The 17,876-nt window shown below is 43.7% G+C and overlaps 1 protein-coding gene across 8 annotated transcripts in view; it reads right to left on the bottom strand.

Moving 5' to 3' along the window:
* The window catches only part of Ano4 (anoctamin 4), a 251,949-nt gene that overhangs the window by 169,023 nt on the left and 65,050 nt on the right, over positions 1-17,876 (bottom strand). The window contains exon 1 of one of the 8 annotated variants that reach the window (XM_026784524.1): positions 16,364-16,391. The exons of the other annotated variants lie outside the window; for them this stretch is intronic. The gene's annotated coding sequence lies outside the window, so the exon portion shown is untranslated. Of the gene's footprint in view, positions 1-16,363; positions 16,392-17,876 lie in introns of those variants that run through there. 8 annotated transcript variants of the gene reach the window in all.

Here is a 17,876-nt window from a genome sequence, read left to right as displayed (position 1 = left end):
TCACACTTCCGGTCGTTCATTTGGTTCATCCTAGCTGGCTGCTTTTCTCATATGAACACTGATTTCTCAGTGCTGAAGAGGCCCAAAGTTCAAACAGAAAATTGGCATAGATGATACTTAAGAATATTGACTACACAGACAATTTTATCCATGCGATACTTGGGGCATGGCTCTTCGCTAGCTCTTCAATTGTTTATTTACTAATTCATTGAACACCTGACAAGAGTTTTCTTTCTGCCAAGCACTGAGCTTTAAGAAACAGCCTGTGTACCCAGGCAGCTTCACTGTCTGACAGAGGACACGGAGCCCAACCGCTGACATGACAAAGAGCAAAGGCATTGGATGTGACATGAAGGGGGACATGGATACTTCCCGGGTTTACAGAGAAACTCGGTTTCTCCTTGAGAGGCCAATGAAGCGTCTGGCTTCCTAAAATAAATGTAATTATTGAGCATGTTTCACAGGAGAGGCGCATAACCAAATATTATCAAACCTCAGGTAGTCAGCGAAAATAGCTAAGTAGGAGCGAGGCGGCTGCTTCACATGGCGAAAACCATGCTTTGCGCGGTGTGGACTGCGATCTTAAATTCCGGCACAGCTACTTATTAAAGGACACCACACAGTGAGCAAAGGAGCATTACTCCTTGAGATCCTCCAACTCAACTTTATGGCTCGTCATGGCGGTCAATAAAAGCTTTCTGGAAATGAAACACCAAACAGTTTCCTCCCAGAAACATCAAACGAAGAGTATTAACCCCCTAAAGGGATCAGTGCTTTAGAAAATGTGGGTCATTGAAGCAAATGCATAACATTTAGTAAAAAGGAACTTTATTGTATAGAGTCATCTATTCCCACCAATAACTGCTGAGTCTACAACCTGTCAGGTCCCAAAAACAAGAACGGCACAGGCAGAATTTATGTCTAAAAGAAGAGAATGTTTTTCAAGGAAGAAAACCGTCAGAAGTAACTCCAACAAAAGGAAGATGTCCTGCGTGTAACTGTATAATCTGGAAGACTGCATAATCTCCAGTGGAGAGAAGTGTTTAAATGCTTTTTATGGAAAATAATAAATATTTTGGATTTGGGGGTTCACATGTCTCTGTTGCCTCTACTTCTTCATCTTCCTGCTGTCGCCCTCAAGCAGCCAAGGACAATACATAAATGAATGTGTGTATTCTGGTCTAATATGTGCTTTACTTGTAAAACCAAAGAGTAGCCCGGATTTGGTCTCAGGACTATGGTTTGCTGACCCCTGACTCAGAAGGTTGGAAGGAAAACCGTAAGGGAAGACTTCCAGCAGTGTGCTGTGGAGAATGTGCTGCTGGAGAAGTTGCCATGGATACAGAAAGTGGGGACGCGTGTTTACCAGGATGAAGGTGTGCTGTTCTGAAGGAGCACTCCTCACTCAGGAAAGGAAGGAGTGTCCAGTTTCACACACATTGGAGATGTGTTATCAGGAACATTAGCTGTTTAGACCTAAACGGATGGTCTTCGGCTTTGAATGTTTACATTTTTAACAGGTTCCTAAAGAGATCTGAATTGGAACCGGGATAACTAGGGTTGTACAAGCAAGGAGCAAAGGGGGTGTTGCCTCATCAAACCCAAAGATACCTTGAGACTTCCCTGTAGGCTCCATCTCTTATCTTAATTAGAAACGAGTCTGGCTAGACTTCGCTGCCTAAAGATTAATGCTGAAGCTTTGAGAGAAGCCAGAATTTCTTCAGAAGAGAAACAAGATCACAGATAACATCTAAAGGCCAGTAAGTAGAAGAACAACCAAGCCCTGCGCCCCCCAAAAATGCAACAATAGTGTGTTGGGGATGGGCCAGGCAGAGCAATAAATATGCCTGCTCATTTAACCATCACGTTAACCCTGTGTGCACATCCTTTATCCTCATTTGCAGAGGAGAAAACTGAGGTTCAAGGACTGTCTTCTTCTCAACAACATTGTACAGCCTAGTTTGACCTCAAGTAGTTTGGTCTGCAACACCGCTCTTGGCAGAAGACAGGGGCTGATGAAACACTGAACACCGAGAAAAGAAAGGTTTGAAGTAGACCATGCCAGAGATGTGCATCAGAACACAAGAGGCTTAAGACGGCAGGGGCAGTCATGGCAGGAAGTGCGGCCAGGTCAACACGCCACGGTTACCTCAGATCATTAACAGAATGATTCCTCTTGTAGAATGCTGAAGTCCTAATCTCTGAGGCTACGTGAACGTCACCTTGCACGGCGAGAGAAGCTTTCCCTGTTCGATTAAAGTCTTTGAGATGAGGCGATTATCCTGCGGTATAGAGCAGAGAGCGATGTAATGGCTCACAACCTTAATGGAAAAGGACCTTATGGCTGGGCTGAGAGACGCTTCCTAAAGGGGAGAATGGGTCATGAAGAGAAGGAACAGAACAACTGGAGGAACTGTCAAAGGCGACAACAGACTCTTCTCTCTAGAAGGAACAGAGCTTTGTTAGGTCTCTATCGTTCAATAAGACCCATGCCTCGCTTCCATCTACGGAAAAGGAAGACACTACAGTCCTACTCTGGAAGCAACTCGGTGTATGACCATTCTTTCTGCAGCAATGGGAAATGAATTCAAGTCTGCATTTTCCTTGACGGCTTCCCTAGACATCATGACCTCCTATCCACCCCAGATTGAGGTGGTCAGCCCCGTAAAGGTTTCTCGAAGGAGTAAAATGATGAAGTCGGCTCCATCTGAACTTCCTTAGTCAATTTTTAATTTACTTATCTAACCAAAATTACAAATGTGAGTTCTCAGGCATCTAGAAATGTATCAAAACTAACTCTAGAGTATAAGCCAGTAATTATTTACTGATTACAGCTCTACATTCATCCATAACCCTGCGATTCAATTCTCAGCCATATAATGTATCTCTGTGGACACTTGGTTTGACATATGTTTGAAAAACAGGGACAAAGGGACATTAAATTACATTTAAGTTTGAAACGTAGCATTTAAATCATCTTTTTAATTAATAATGTTGAGGATTTATGTGATTCAAGTTATAAAATTGATCCTGACTAACCTCAACACTCCCATAATTCCATCTCTGATAAAATTAATAATGAATGAACTACTTCCGGCACACAAAGATTGTGCTTTAAAGCCCCTTTGAAATGCCTTAGTCTTTAAAAATCCCATTTCATTTCCCTTAAACATTTATCTAAAATAATTTATAATCGACCCTCTCTTTATTTAGCAAGGAGTTTGAGTCAGCCCAAAGCAAAGAACCGCTTTGTGTGTTTTCATGCCACATCAGGTTTTAAAACCTGGTTCTGTCACCGTGTCACACAGGGTACAAAACGTATCCTAAACTCAAATTGCGATGTATCAGTGAATCTCTCTGGATGCCCCTTTCATAGGAAGGTGAACACTGGAAGCTCGGCCGAGTCACCTGTAAGTCCTTCCCCAGCAAATGTGGGATGGCACAATCGAGCCTTGCAGGAAACGGGAGGAGAAGAGAAAACAAGCGTGGTCCTGTTGCATTTACTTAAACACATCCCCCAAGCAGCATCTCACCCCAAATCCAATGGCATTAATCACCTGCCACAGGCGGCCTTCCCCTAGGCTAGGGGGTCACAAAGTAGAACGTTAGCAGAGCAATGTTTCTGTTTGTTTTGTTTGTCTTCTTACTACAGGTATCAGCAAGGAAAAATACAAGCAGAGTCGCAGCACACCAGGACAGGCTCGCTAGTGGGCTGGTACACGGCACTGCAACGGCTTTCTGACCGTGAACAGAACTGAGCAGTACACAAGGAGGCATCATGGCTGAGGACCTATGTGACTCAGGGTCAGACTGCCTGAGTTCACGTCCTCCTCTTCTGCTACCTGCTGTGTCCAGGGTGGGGATTCAAGGTCCTTATCTATAAAAGTGGAGATATTGCTAGCACCTGCCTTCAAGCTAGAGTAGGTTCCATTTACATAACAGGAGGCATGAAAACAGGGAGTACTCACAATTATACAGCGGCAATGTCACGGGAGAAAAAAGGGTTCATGATGAAAAGTTTAAAACTGTCGACTCTGGCCCTAGCCTACCTGGGAGCCAAGCGTGCTGTTTCTATCTTTTTCCAGTTGTGTGACTTTGGACAGTTAACTTGACCTAACCATGGGAATAACAATAACATTTACATTGACTGTCAATATGATGGGCTTGATAGATAACGAATTAGTATATTATATCTCTGGGCACGTCCATGGGGGCCATTCTAGAGATGACTGGGGGAAAAGGGAAGACCCTTCCTGGACGCAGCTGGCTTTGTTCTATCTGCTGGAGGCCTGGACAGAGAGAAACACTAGATACAGGGAGTCCAGGGATGCAGGTATTTTCTCTCTGCCACAACAGGAACAGCCCTGGTTCATCATGTCCTCTCTACTATGGATTTTTCTTTTGATACATAATTTTACTCTGCCCAGGCTGACATAATCCAGTATGAAGTTCTGCCAGGCCTCAGGTCCAAGGGAGGAAGCCAGCTGATCATGAATTAAAGCCTCTGAAATCATGAGTCAAAGTAAATGTTTTCTACTTTAAGCAGTTTCTCTGCTCCTTGTCACAGCAATGGAAGGCATATGAGAACCCATAGGGCTGTTCACACTTCCGTAATACCTGGATCAGAGAATGTACACAATGTACATTAGCTGTTTTCTTATCTCCCCTTTGGATAGTATCATATTAATGTCTTCTTCACTGTGCACAAGTCCTGATGCCAAAAGTTCCATACTAGAAGGTCATTATTACCAGAGCCACCTTCAGAATAAACCAACAAGCAGAAGGGAGGTTTAAAAAAATGGGTTTTATTTACTGGGTTCTTGACTGATGGAGCTGGAACTGGAGTTTTTGTAAAGGGAAGAGAAGACCTTGGAGCCTTCTATCATACTGGAAGCAAAAGTCTTCAAGGGAAACAGTCAGACCAAGAAGGGTAGGAGTGTATATTAAATATCAGTGGCCACAACTGCCTCCTCCCTGGTAAGAAGTGTGTTCAACTTTAAGACTTTATAACTATGAACGGTCGGGGCTAGGAGAAACCATACAGCTCACTATAAAACACTCCCATTTTCCACGATAAGGACACCGAGACATAAAACAGCTCAACAGTGCTCCGAAGACCGCATGATTTCAGGGGTCGGATGAATAATCACCTAAAATCCAGAACCTGTCACAACAAACTGCTGTGGCAAAAATGGCAGAAAACTAATTTAAAAACCCTTTGGCATCATAGAGCATTCGCTGTCAGAGAGTAGAGAATTTGAGGAACCCAATCCCACCAGCGCTTGGCACATTCTCTGAAGTGCGCTCTCATGAAGAACTGCTGTCTATGAGCACACTGGACTGATGTGAGCCAGAGGTGTGGATGTGAAGAAGGGGATCTCAGAGCATACGGCCCCAGAGAATGTCTCTGTGGATGAGACAGGCTAAACACCCTCACAGCCTCCAGACCAGCTGGAAGTTGTATTCAACGCAGGGACAGCTTTCACCGAGGGTTTGCATACGGGTGACAGCGGGAACAGCGACTTTAAACTCAGTTCACCTCACAGAGCAAAGCCTGAGACCGCAGAGACAAGCCTTTAAAACCACCAGAAGGGCAGAGGCAGTGGTCCAGGATGCTCTCAATTCACTGGAAACAAGAATTAAATTCCAAACTATGGAACTTCATTGTTTTACAATTAACACTGTAATAGATTTGGGGCCCTACAATAAATCCCAGTGATTAGGAGGAGGCTCTGGTTAGCTAGCTCTGGGACCCTGCAGAGGGCACCTCTAAAGCTTCAATTCCTTTATCGACCAAATAAGCATAAAGACAGGGTCTGTATCCTGATATAATTATCGTGAAGATGGAGGATTCACACATTTTAAATAGTACACACTGAACATTAACCCCTGCTACTTCCACACCTGAGATAGGACTTAACAAACTTAATTTTCATCTCCCGAAAGCACTCACCCCAATGTCTGGTTGCTATTGCTGTCTTGTGCTTTCTGTGAGGTCATGACATCTAATGGAATCTCTGGTTTCTCAGTTTGTTTATCATGCTCCCAAGTCACCCACTCCTTCCTCAAGTCAGTATATGCTGGTTATTTCACAGTTCTGGAAACACAATGAGCACCATCCTTCCTCTCCGCATTCTGTTCCCTGGTGCTGATGGTGGCTCACGCTGACACGCTCCACCCCCACAAAAGGATGCTCCAACCATTGTCATTTTGGAACTCCATCCTTTCAGGACCACCAACCATTCTACAGACCCTTCTGAGACTCCTGCAGGGTCTCCCAACCCCCTCCCTGTTTCACTGAAGTCCCACAGAGTTCTATTTTTAAACAGATGGAAGCGTTCCCTTCCTTTCATCCATGCATCCCAAGTGTCAGACCTTAGAGGACATTCAGAGAATTTCTGCAGGATGAGGGAAAAGAGTGATGGACAACTGCTGAGTCAGGCCAACCCCTTGCTTGGCGTGGGATCATGAGATAGACAGAAAAAGATCTCTGCTTGCATTTTGGCTGGACGGCAAATGCCTCTAGACATTCCTTCAGAGAATAAGCCGGCATTTAACTAGTAATCCGTTAACCATTTGTGATGTGACCAGCACTGATGTGAATGCTAAAGACCAATACAAGCAAACATGTCAGCCACAGGGATCCCTCTCTCACAGAGAGACACAATTAGACTCACACTCCAAGAGAGATGTCCAACCTTGTGACACTGTGATAGAATGCGTCTACAAAATTCACACTCAAAAGTTGCACAATCGAGTTACAAGAATAAACCAAAAATAATCTCCTAGCAAAGTTGGTTTACAATTTTATGTTTAAAGACACAGCTGTGAGAGTCATCCTCCCTTGCAGACTGGATAACCCCAGGGGCTCTGAGTTTCATCTCTCACTCCTATCCCTGTACCACGATTTCTGTGGAAAGGAGACACGTGGGGAGTAAAAGGCTAAACTGATTGTGTAACAATGTGTCCGGTATTTATGTGGATCTGTTCCAGTGGCCTGCTTCAGGGACAGAAATGCCAGCTGCACGAGAAATTTTACAAAGTGAGATTTATGGTGTTTAACTGAATTTACTAATCCAAAGCGAGCCTTACCCCACCTTACCACCCTGTGAGTCCATTTGTCTGTTTAACAAACTTGCCCAGATTGACACCCTGACAGAGTGTAAAGACAGACCAATCTCCTTTGGGAGTATAACATACTGTCTTCTTTGTACCACAAGATTACCCCCTCCCAGAGCTAGTTTACTTAAACCTCACTAACTCAAATTATTATAAAGACCTTGCCAAGGTCTGGAGACTCAGAAATACTGACTGGCAAATCGAAGTCCGTGTTACCGAGACTGTAAAATCAAAGATTTATCAATTGTTGATTCACTTCATTTAAAGAATTTTCATTCCCTAATGAAAGCAAATAAACCAGGAAAATCAGATGCTCCCCTCATTAAAAAATAAAATATAATAAAACAAAGCAACCAGCAGCGAAAGAACAGTGCTCTCTCGGGAGACTCGGCCAGCATTGCAAAAAGACAATTGCACCAACTTACTTTCATGACTATTGCTTTCGGGAAAAGTCAGGCAGAGTCAGCTCAGCAAGAGCCCTATGTTGGCTCTAGGTTCCTGAAAGTGGGATTCAGCTGACAGTGGGGGAAGGGAATGACCAACTTTCTGGTATTACCACCAAATAATCACACATAGGCCTCTTTAGAAACCAGCACAAACTTCCTACTGTGTGTTAAGAGTTCTCATTCAGAGATGTTGACTCTTGATGCCAAACTGCATAGAGAAGGCAAAAGTAGTTGCCAGTGACTGGGGTCTCTGTGTGTTAAGCACCACCACCAAGCATCTATCATCTCATTGGATTCACTGGGATGTGTTTCCTTAGGAGATAAGATTGAGTGAGTTTACCACTACCTCCTTAGATGTTCAGTTAGAGTGGAATAGGTGGGGTTGGGGAGATGGCTCAGCTCTTAATAGCATTTGATGTTTTTCCAAGGCACCCAAGTTCAGATCCTGGAGTCCACATCAGGCAGCCTATAACCTGTAAGTCCAGGTTCAGGAGATCAGATGTTCTTCAGCTTCCTTCAGGAATCCACTCACTCACTCACTCACTCACTCACTCACTCACTCACTCACTCACTCACACACTCACTCACACACACACACACACACACAAAACTAATAAGTCTTCTTAAAGTGGTATAGATTCTGTCATCTGCATATGTTACACAGCTGGCGGGCAGGAGAGGCTGTGCACAGACCTGGTCAGTCTGCTCTCCAGGCCACCAGGACTCTTGCTATGTGACGGCAAAGATCCGCTTTTGTGTCTCACTGACAAACACCATTTGGGGATCAGAACAGAAAATATCTAAGTTGAGATCCAAATGATAGTGTTTCCCAATTGCCTGCTCACGCTAGAGAGAGAGAAATGAAGACTTGTAGAATCTGTGTTGACTCATCCAAGACAGCAAGAACAGCCCTAACACTGACATCGTTCTCAAAGTGCTCAGGGGCTAAGGTCAGAGACTTCTGTCCAGATTCTACAGATTGCTGGTAGGTGACTCACTTCTGTGAGCCCCATCTCTCTGTCAGAGATAATAATAGAGATGATAATGAAGACAATGGACTAACCCACCCATCCATCTCTTCCCCTCACACCAGGCAGCTGAAACACGCTAGAGGAGAAGCTTACCTAGTACTTTTGGTACTACATGGATGCTCACAATTAAATGTTTTCTTTTATAAGTGTTGCTGTGGTCACTGTGACTCTTCTCAGCCATAGATAGCCTTCACTGAGACACCCTGTTATGTCACCTACATGAGGAAACAAACATCTTTACAGTTTTTCCTCTTTCAGAAGCATTCCTTGGCTCAGCATCCCCTTCAAATTATGGTACCATTTTCCTGCTTCTTGCACACAACAAGGCTGTGATCACAGGGGGCTCTCCAGTGGGTTTCTGTTTTGTCCCCATCTCCACTCTTATGCCTTGTGTCATGTCACCTCACGGGTAATTTCTTCTGTAAGTCGAACCTTACTCTCTTAGCCTGTCTTTCTGCCTAAAGGCTTTCTTTGTCCTTGACTTGGGGACAACACACTCTTGGTTTTTTTAAAATTCATAAAGAACTCTCCACATGAACAGCTAAATAGTGCAGAACTTGGTGGAATATGAAAATATAAACCTCTGGTTAAAACTGTTTAGAATCTCAAGGATGCAATAACGAACCACCAAGCTAACTATGAGACCCTGCTACATGTAGGATCCCAGGGCCAGCACATAAGTAGTCTGTCCACAAAGCCAGCTCTGACTCCTGTTTGTCTAATACAGGAAGTCCCCAAACACTATCTCAATCCCCTTTCCTCATTTCAATATAGGGTTAAAAATTTAATTTAACAATCTCATGTGCTTCTAAGGCTGCACAGCAATACATTTTCTGATAACACTTAAGATCTCTATTCTCAATTTCTCACCTGAGCCCTACTAATAATAAATTGCTTTGTATGACCTCATCTAGTGGACAAAGTGTGTCTATGGGTCTTGTTGTTGTTTACTGGCATATAGTAGAGTCCAAGTAAGTATGTGTTAAGTCTGACTAGAGGGAGAAAAGTCCCTGATAGTTTTTGCAATGTTATCTATATCCCATAGAATCTCAAGGAAGCATATGGATTATGAAAGAATAATTACTTGCAATGACTTATAGAAATTGCATAACTAATTTTGAGATGGCTGGTGTGTCCCATTTTTTAACAAATTATAGCTACTTGAATATAAATTAAAGTGCAAATGAGGTCATTCTTGAGGCTCTTTCCTACGAATTAAGAAAGCTCTTGCTGAAACAGATTGGTTTACTAAAGCTAAAAGAATTGCTGGATTAGTCTTATATGTATTTTTAATGACTCGCTCAGCTGAAAATGCACATTAATCCTGCAGGTCACTGTCATAACAATCTGGCACCCCAAAACACTATGCAAATGGCAACCTGGACACATAAACTGTGTTCCTGACCACACTGGTGTACTAAGAATGCTCAGAATACAGGGTTGACTTTGAGGTCACGATGCATGACCACAGGAGGCTGGACTGCTCCTTGCAGGTGCCACATCCAGTCTCTTCTTCCACTATGCCTGCAATGGCATCTCTAAGGCTGTGGCATGACCATTTTGCTTTTGTGTCTTTCTCCTAGCTGAAGGGAAACACAGAATCAACAGAAAGGCAGGAAAGTCTTTTTGGAGACCCCAAGCTAAGTTAGAGCACAGCATTTGGTATATTCTTTACAGGTGTTCAATTGAAAAAGTTGAAAGCAATGGACATTTTCCTGCAAAGACGAGGCAAACAGCACCCAGAAGCAATCAGGTAAGTAAAATACAACAAAATTTGTATTTGAGCCATTAGCGGCAATTATTTATAGGCGTAAAGATATGCCAGGTGAGTTTGCAGCTAAAAATATTTAACTGAATGTCATATCCTAACAAACCTCTTAGTATAGCACTGTGACCTTCCAGAAGTCAAGTGCTAAAAACTTCATCCCTAATGCCATGTATTATAATATGGGGTCTTTGTAAGTGATTGGGTGATGGGGAAAAAAAAGCCTCAATACATAGTTAGGGCCCTTAACAAAGAGGCTTCAAAGAGCTTGCTTATTCCTTGCACCATTTGAGGACATTGAAAGAAAATGGCCACGTATGAGCCAGGAAGAAGATTCCTAACACACACCAACTCTCACTGACTTGAGTCTGGATTCTCAATCCTCCAAAACGACGAGAAATAAATTGCTATGATTTATAACCCATCAGGACTTTGGCACACAGTTATAGCACGCTGAAAGGAAAAGATACCCCGTGAAATGGGAAATAAGTAACAGTCCTTGATCTCCAGGCACTCGGGGCACAAGAGGAGAAAAACTGGTAAAAACTCATGACAAAGCACCAGCTGTCTTGTGCTACAACAGAAGGTCAAACAGAGTGCATCAGGCCACAGCTCTGGAGATGGCAAACTGTCTCCAGTTTCCCTAAACATCCCTGTGTGGAGAAGCTGACATTCAAAGAAGGGCAACAGCATCCCTGTCTCACCCCGTCCTTTCAACAATGCAGGCAGAACAAATGACCTTATTTCTTTGAATAACACCTCATCAAAGTCCCAAGGTAATTAAAAAAACAAAACAAAACAGTCATTGTAACATGATGGATAGAGAGAGGCTGCCAGGAAGAGCCCCGGCAGGAAGATTCCCAGGGCCTGGTTCACACCTGGGAATGGTGACATGTAGGGGTAAGAGCACCACTTCTCACCTCCAAGAACATGGTAGAAAGAAAGATTGCACGGGAGACTGAGGTTAATGTACTCACTCTTCAGGTGGGTAAGGACATCCTAAGAACACCTGCAAATATTCAAGGAGAGGGGGCTTCTCTGCAGTCCCCACACTTCCGTAACTTATAGAATCCCATATCATAAACGCGGAGGTCTAAAGCGATCCGAAGAACAGAAGACAGTCGCTATATATAGAATCTGGCTATTGATTTGCTGGGCTATAGATTACAGAGCTGTACTACAGAAGTTTATTTATTCTCCTGCATTCTAGAAAAAGGCACCTGAAACACTAATTAAATTTTAAATGAAAGCAATAGGTAATAAGAAGCGACCAAGAGGCTAAGGGATTGAAATAAATCACGCTGCAATGGTATTTCAAAGTTGAAAAATACTCAGGATGCAGTTCTTTTAAAAAAAAAAAAAAAACGGCCGCACATATACAGGGTGACAAGCAGTCACGATGCAGGGACTAGCCAATAAAGAATTCACGCCCAGTTAGGACGAATCCTCACCACATCAACTACACCTTTCAGAAGTCCTTCCAGTGCTGCCTAACTAGATCCCATCAGCTGTAGAAGAGGACAAGAGTAACGAACTAAATGGAAATAACTATTTCACAGTCTTTGGAAGTCACGGGACTGTGTGGCGATTTAAATGCGGTGCGTTTTAAACAGGGCCCTGCTGCATACTGTCTCAAGTGGAGCAACGTGTCAAAAGCGCCAGGAGCATCCTTCAACTGGAGATCCTGACACCTTGTCCTCAAATCTGCCTTCAAGCCCCAGGGACTGCTCCCCGCTGTCATTGTGACCTCAGCAGGATGCTTTCTATCGAGATCCTGGAGGAGGGTTCTAACAGTGGGTCGTTCCCTCGAGAGATACAAACCAAATCTCCTTGCTAGGAGGGGGATGGGAGGAGACAATGCGACTCAGGAAAAGTCAGCACCGGTTGCTCAAGTTGGCAACCAGCAGTGGCATGGGATGAAATGCAGGTGGGAAGGAAGGCACTGAAGTGGCCCAAGCACTTAATTGCTATGGTAACGGTAATGATTTTTAAAGATGGTTGAGTTTCTTCTCATAGCCCTAGAAAGTCTATAGAAGAAAAATGAAAAGTTTTAACTCTGAGAAATATGCGATCATGGGCAGGTATGGGCCACTCATCGGCCAGTATCACAGGAATTGCAGAGCGTGGTTTGAAGATATGAGACTCGGAGAACGCAGGTGTGATAGAAATTCCTATCTTCATTTCATTCAGCAAAAACCAAAACTACGTCTATGGTCGTTGATTTCACGTAGCCATTTGACTGGGCAGCTGGGTGCCCGGAATTTGGTTGAACTTTTTGCTAAGTGTGTCTCTGAGGGCACACCTGCGCGTGATCAGCATGTCAGTCAGTAGACTCACAACAGCAGACAGCCCTCCTCAGCACGGGCAGATCTTATCTAACCCACTGAAGAACTAAATTGACTTTAAAGGATACATACAGAACTGTTCTCTATGCCCAACTCGAACCAGGACATTGGTTTTCTTTCACTGTTGGAATCGAGCTCAGGCTGGCTCAGCCTTCTAGTCCTCTGAACCCACACAGAAGCTATGCTGTGGGTTCTCCTTCGGTCCCCCAGCTTGCTGACTACAGACCTTGAGGCATTTCAGCCTCTGTAACTGCATGAGTCAAGTTCTCAAGCACCCCCACCCACATACACCCTATCCAACTCCATATAGCTGAGGAGTTAGCAAAAGTGAAGGGGCCGTGGAGTTGCTCCTGGGGGGAGACAGCTTACACTGGAACCCAGAATCTCAACGATCTTGCTTTGTAGGGTTCCTTTATTCTCTTGCTACCAACTTGAAGAGGGTGAGTACCTGTAATACAGCTCCCCCCTTCCCCCCCCACACACACAATGGCGTGGACAATAGGACTTCCTGTATCCTCTGTAAAGTAAATGGGAACTTTTCATTTAGGGAAGTGACGAGCCCGTGTATTAGCAGGCAAAGGGGTCAGGCTCTTCTGGATAACGTCTAACGCCTCTCCAGATCTTCCTCTTTCCTGCTCCACTTCACCCTTCCCTTTGAAGAGCTGTCAAGAATGGACCTTGTCAACAGCTCCCTGCCCCGTGGATTTCACCAGTTGGAACCCAGGCAAAGACAAGCACGGTGAAAAGGAGAGATATCAGGCCAGCACCCCTGAGACCCTTCCCTGTAGAACCATCAGAAGCTGGCGATGTGTCCCTAGTCGGCCAGCTCTGCCAACGTCCCCCTCCTTAGTTCACTCATGCGAGCCTGGAGGAGGTAAACAGAGCCTCAATGACTGGTCCCCGAAGCTACACCATCTCCAAAGTTTCCTTCTACGCTGCCCACACCTGGTGCAAATGGTCTCTTTATTACATTTTTCTCAAATTATCCTAATTTGAGCGTACCATCTGTTTCTCACTGAGACTGAGATTCCTACAGCTTCCACGGGACTACAAAGTGTTGATTCTTTAATCACCCCAGCCCACGCACCCACCCACAACACACCCACACACAGCGCACTGATGTGTGTAAGAGGTTGATGATGAGAGGTTTCCGGAAAACTCCGGCCTAAAGTCAAGTTCAGGGTGAAAGTGTCACACTTATGTGCCTAATTGACCAACTGGGGACCTTCTGTGGACATAACTGGGAAACATTTGCTTGTGGTTCATGATTACTGTGTGACTTCGGACTGTGTATTTATTCCTGTTTCAACAGCCAGTAACCTGATTATTCTTGGGGGGCTCCTCTCCTATTATACCTTCACATAATTCTTGTGAGAAGGGCTCACTCATTCCCAAGTGACCAAGGCCTTGTCTACCTAGAGCAAGTGCCATATCTTCTGGGCCACCACGGTTCTTTCAAGGATAAACACATGGCATTAATCGTCCTATCTTGGGACTCTTGCTGCAAAGACTTGCAGCAAGAACACACAACGGAAGGGCCATTGTCAGAACAGGGAGCATCCATTGTAACTGTGAACGAGCAGTCTGCAAAGGAAGCCAAAGCATGAAAAGAGACCAGAGAAACACATTGCTGATCTGAAGACCCCAAATCCCTGGGTCAAACCTCGCCTAGAGAGTCCTTCGGAATTTTCATTTGCTCAAGGCCCTTTGAGTGCTTTCAACAGAAAAATTTCTAACCGTGACACCCACAGGGCATGACAGTGAGACAAATATATCCTGGATACAAAGTATAAAGAGGGTTATTTTAGATTTTTAAAAATTGTGATTACTACTGTGTGTCTGTGACCCAAGGAGGTCAGCAGATGGTGTCCAGTTCCCTGGTTCTGGAGGCACAGGTGGCTATGAACTGCCCATATGAATTCTGGGAACCAAACTTGGGTCCTCCGCAAGAGCTCTTAATCACTGAGCTAGTTCTCCAGCCCCAGCAGGATATATTTAATGAAGAATTTGGTTAACAGTGTCAAAATACACTGAGTCAGTTTGCTGTGTTATATGATTTTGCCATTCATCGGTGATTTTAAAAGAATTATTTTGTGTGAATGGATATGTTGCCTGCATGTTTTTTCTGTGCATCAAGTACATGCCTGGTGCCAGTGGAGGCCAGAAGAGGGCATCATACCTCTTGGAACTAGAGTTACAGATGACTTTTAAATCACAACGGAGGTGCTGGGAATCGAACCCAGGTCCTCTGGAGGAGCAGCCAGTGCTCTCAACCACTGAGTCATCTCTCCAGATCCCTCAATTTTAAGCCTGGGTAAAATGTTCCTCCTTTAAATTGTCTATCATTCTACATACTTGCTACAATCATCATGTTTTTAATAACCTACATGTATAGTTTCTATACTATAACGTCCACAGTATACTTTAAATCAGCCTGCTTTTTTTAAAATTATATTTAAGTAAACCTTGCTTTAATAGAAAATTAGTTCCCAGAATTCCTGCTATGGTTTTGCTTGAAAATATTTTAATTTTTCCTTTGTGGGGACCATAGCCTTGAGTCTCCTGGGTGCTAGGCAAGCACCCTCAAACTGAGCTTCTCCCCAGCAGTTACTTACACCATCTACCTCCAGGTATGCGTGGACTTGGTGCATACCTACCTGCATTTCAGCAGGAAATGTGTCAGGGCGCTCAGGAGATGTGGCCTTGGTATCGTCTGGCAGAGGTAGAGAGGATCCCTGAGAATGAACTCATGAGTACTGGGCACCAGGGTCTTCGCCTGAAGACTGCATTATTCAAGCAAATTCTTCGCCTGTTACCCTTTGTCTGTGCAGCCATCCTACACCCATTCTTACTACTTCAACAGGAACTCTTTAAGGCACGCTTTTGTAAAACAAAACAAAAAAGCTAAACTAAACTACAAGGGTTTCCCATTTTAATTAAGATAAAAACAAACGAGCGGCCACCTACTACAGGAAGTCCTGTAGGACATCTGATAAACTGCTTGGACAAAGGACAGAGATGAAGAAAGGCATTCTTCTTCTAGAACATTTACATTTTGTAAAACCATAGAGTAAGAAAACAAGGACCTGCTGGCAGCAGCCTTGTGTGTATCAATTTTCCAGAACCCAGAATTGTTTCTGAGGAAAAACAAATCAAATAAAAGTTGGGGTTGGCAGCTCCTTCGCTGGACCACGGTGAGCTCACAAAGAGCCCAAGTTGATAATATTTCAAGACCTCAGAATAATATGCATTAAGCACATTCTGAACCACATGAAATCCTTCGCAATCCCTGGTGAGGCAATAAACTTTGAATCAATAGCTGAGCAGCGGCCAAGCTTCAGCACTGGAATTTCCCCTAATTATAATGTCCAGCGGAAAGGTGGTCAGATGCAAGCTCAGCACCCAGTCCAAACCAGTTAATATGCAAATGCAGCATCCTCCCAGCCAGGGCCACATTGGGCGCCTCCGGCAGCACTTCTTTACATAAGGATTTCAAGGCTTGGGCGCAGAGGAAAGACAGCTGAAGAATCTTTAAGGTTTCAGGTCTCTGTTCAGATAACGCAAAGTCTTTGCTCCTGATAAACGGAGGTGAGATATTAGCAATGCACTCTGGGTAACCACAAGTATTAACACAGTCGATCCCAGGGATTCACTGACCTCTAGTTACGTGCCAGGCATTTTCCTGGTTCCGTTCATTCCTCTGTATAGCACTGTTAAGTGCCTATGAAACAGAACACGTGGTGTCAGGTTCTGAGGAATAAAAGCAGATGAGACATCAGCCCCATCATCAATGACCTGTCAGAGCAGGCGTGGATCTATAAACACTAAAAGAAAACACTAAAAGATTGTGTGATGAGTTAAACAGTTCTGTATGTAAGAACGGGGAGGGGGGGGATAATATTCTCCTCAAGTGGATGCTTAAAAGGCCTTTAAAATTTTAAGTCATCAAATTATTTTCAACAAGTATTTCGATGGTGTCATGAAATTTTCACCTGAGGGTTAAAGACGTGGCTCAGCAGTTAAAAGCACATACTGTTCTTGCAGAAAACTTGAACGTGGTTTCCGAGGATCCACTCTGGGTGGCTGACAGTTGCCTCTTGGCAATTCTTCAGCTGAGGCTCTCCTCTGGGATGAACCTAGGCTTGGTCAAGTTGGCAGATAAAGCTGACTAGGGAAGGAGGGAAGCGAGTAATTAAGAACATCCTTGAAGAACAGAACACCACAAGAGGTGGCACAGGAATGAGGCCTGAGAGAGCTCTTCTTGTATATGTTGACCACATGACTTTTTGCCCAAGGCTTGACTTGCTTTGCATGAGAAATCTGGTTCACAACGCTTCCCATGGCAATTTAGCAACTTTGGGTATCTTACTTTTCCTGTGGGTTTCAGTCACCACTGGTAGGGACAGCAAACGAGGAAACTAGAGGTAGAGAGGAACAGGAAGCAGGGAGATGACAGGAGAGTTTGTCGGGATGAAGTTTTTGGGAGGAAAAGAGAAAGCTCATTAAAAGAATGGAGCCCATATCCTAAAATAATACTCCATATTGATAAGAAGACAGAAAACTTAATTTTATAAGAATCCTAAGTCAAGCAGAATTATTCAATAAAATTAATAATCACTGAGTGAGGGAACAGGTAATGAGAGCTTATTTTATGTGCAAATGGTGGATAGTCAAACTAATACGATCAAGCAATATTTTGTTGGCTTGTTTGTTTAAACATGGGGCTCAATGGTTCTAAAGAGCAAAGGCAGATAAGTAGAAAATAATTACATACACAGACATAAACAATGTCTACTTTCTTTGTTTAGTATGAGGTCTATAGTTTTACTTATCAGATACAGCATTTATATAGTCTGTCTAAAGCTTAATTAAAACTTCCCATAATAAATCCTCATTCATATATCGCAGAAGATAAAAACAGTATTTTCAAACATACATCACTGCTAGGAATTAATACATGTCACATTTCATTTTCCTTTCTAGCTTTGGTGGCTTGATTTCAGATGAGAGATTTAATTCAACCTTCAAGTGCATTGATTTTGTTTTGCTTCTTTCTGGTTTATTTTTTTTTTAAAGGTTTCTCATGTAACCAAGGTTGACCTCACAATCCTGCAGCCTCAATATCCCCAATGTCTGGATTACAGGCATATGCCACCACATCTGATTGATT

Source organism: Microtus ochrogaster, chromosome 24 (assembly GCF_000317375.1).
Source record: "Microtus ochrogaster isolate Prairie Vole_2 chromosome 24, MicOch1.0, whole genome shotgun sequence".
Classification (NCBI taxonomy): Eukaryota; Metazoa; Chordata; class Mammalia; order Rodentia; family Cricetidae; genus Microtus; species Microtus ochrogaster.
The sequence above is the reverse complement of the archived record's forward strand: the minus strand, read 5'-3'. Positions and strand labels throughout refer to the sequence as shown.